The sequence below is a fragment of the Geospiza fortis genome, unplaced genomic scaffold (assembly GCF_000277835.1).
Source record: "Geospiza fortis unplaced genomic scaffold, GeoFor_1.0 scaffold264, whole genome shotgun sequence".
NCBI classification, from domain to species: Eukaryota; Metazoa; Chordata; class Aves; order Passeriformes; family Thraupidae; genus Geospiza; species Geospiza fortis.
This window is the reverse complement of record NW_005054332.1, coordinates 4,244,118-4,246,134: the sequence shown is the minus strand read 5'-3', so window position 1 is coordinate 4,246,134 and position 2,017 is coordinate 4,244,118. Positions and strand designations below refer to the sequence as shown.

General features: G+C 44.7%; 1 pseudogene; it reads right to left on the bottom strand.

Moving 5' to 3' along the window:
- Nucleotides 1-572: 572 nt before the first annotated feature.
- Nucleotides 573-2,017, bottom strand: part of LOC106631830 — a 4,925-nt pseudogene continuing 3,480 nt past the window's right edge.

The window sequence follows — 2,017 nt, the reverse complement described above, 5'->3', positions numbered from 1 at the left end:
CTGTATGACCAAGTTGTGGTTGCAGAGGGTAAATTATTAAAGCCATGGGTTATTTTGCATGTTTGTTCTGCCAGGTGGAAGACTGAACTCTAATAATTAAAGATACACTTCTGAACTAGTCTCAGTGGGATGTTTGTAAGTGACTGGTAAAATCTTAACCTCCCAGTGTAAAGAAGGCTTCTGTTGCTGTTCTGTGACTTTAGAGCACCACAAAAGCATGGAGTGTGACAAAACCAAGGCATCTTCCCCTGAAGGACAAACCCTGTTGAATTCATTTATTCTGCTGCTGCTACAACACACTTTTCCCATGGAAGATGTGTGCTGTAAGGGGCACATTGTGCAAAATGCAAAGAGGTGCAAACCAGACAGCAGCTTCCATTGTTACTCCTAAAGAAATATAGCAAAAAACGTACTTCAAAATGATAAAGAAAAGGTTGGAAGTGTATAAGAATATTGTTACATGTATTAATTTCCAAAGGAGCTATCATGGCAGGGTCTCATTGTTTGTGGTATCACTGCACAAGATTATTGAAGACAGAATATTTTTTGTCCTCAACAGTTTACAGTTTAAATTATGAGATGAGGTAATGAGTTGCTGGAGTCCTTGCCCGAAATTCCCGGCCAGCAAACGGGCAGCACACGTCCGGCAGTCCTGGGGGGTGGCTGGCAGCAGCAGCAAGCGATAGCTCCGGCGTGGAGACGAGCTTGGCAAACCGGGGGGCGCCACCTCCCACGCCAAGGTGGTCAGCTTCGCGCCTCAACCCTCGGACGAGGGAATAAAACAGGCCGCCAGTGGAGCCAGCGAATGGATAGAAAGGAGGCAGCAAACAACCTCAGCAGAACAGCGTTGGTTTATTGACCAACAGGGGAGGGAACGAACCAGCGAACAGCTGAGGAAGTTTGCCAATGAGAATAAGGTGCAACACGCTTAAATACAGAATGGGAGGACCCAGGCTAGACAAAGGGGATTGGGCACACAGGGAGAAAGGCAGAGCATGAGACCAATGGGGCATGTAGAGAGGAGGGACAAAGGTGTGGCCGGTGCTCAAGGACCAACCCCGACCCAGCCAGAGAAGAACCCTCTGGAACATGGGCCGGGTTGGGGGGTAACTGACACTTGTAGAGAGAGGTGGGCATACACGATAGACAAGGGAACTAGGGTGCAGATTGGTTGACATGAGGAGAGAGAGAGTGAGTGACAGGGGCAGCTTACTCAACCGGGGGAGGGACTGGCAAGGAACAAACCAACTTTGAAACAGGATAAACGGGAGGGGGGTGGAACAAACCGTCAAACAGTACATGAAACCAAACCCGTACAATAATTGAAAACCATGAAAAAACGGACGCACCGCAACAATGAGTGAATGTAACAAATATGAGGGGCAGATGATTAAAGTTTAAAATGGCAAGGACTGTGACCAGTGTTATTTTTTCATTTATGTATTGTTGAAGGTTTGAGGTGGGTTGTTAAAATAGATGTTAATTTTGTCCATAGTCTTCGCTGGCCACTTGCCTATCCAGTATGAGCAATTGGGTACTGAGGAAGCATTTTAAATCAATGATTACAAAGTAAGAATGTACATGAAATCAAATTATATGCAAAATAACCCTGAGATGAAGTCTGTACCTCTCTTACTCTCTGTGTTCTCTTGCTGTCCACAAACTTTTGCAGGATCTTTGACAATGCAGAAGCTCTTGTATGAACTTGAGTTTTCGCTTTCTGACTCCTAATTCTGGATTATTGATGTGGCATTGCAATGACAACAAAACGCTCAGCAATGTGCCTGTTTCTCATGTATGTCTATGAGAAGGATGCTTTTGTGTCTGACAAGGTCTTTAATCATGCTGTTCTCAGTGGTCAGAAAGCTTTACTTGTTTCTTTGCCTGGGACTTCTGGAGACAGCTCAGTCCACGTCTTGTTTCTGATAATGTCCAACTCTCCTTCCTTCAGCTTTGTAATATTTTTTTCAGCTTATAAAACAAATTTTTATTAGCCTAGTTTGTTTCCCAAAGCAAC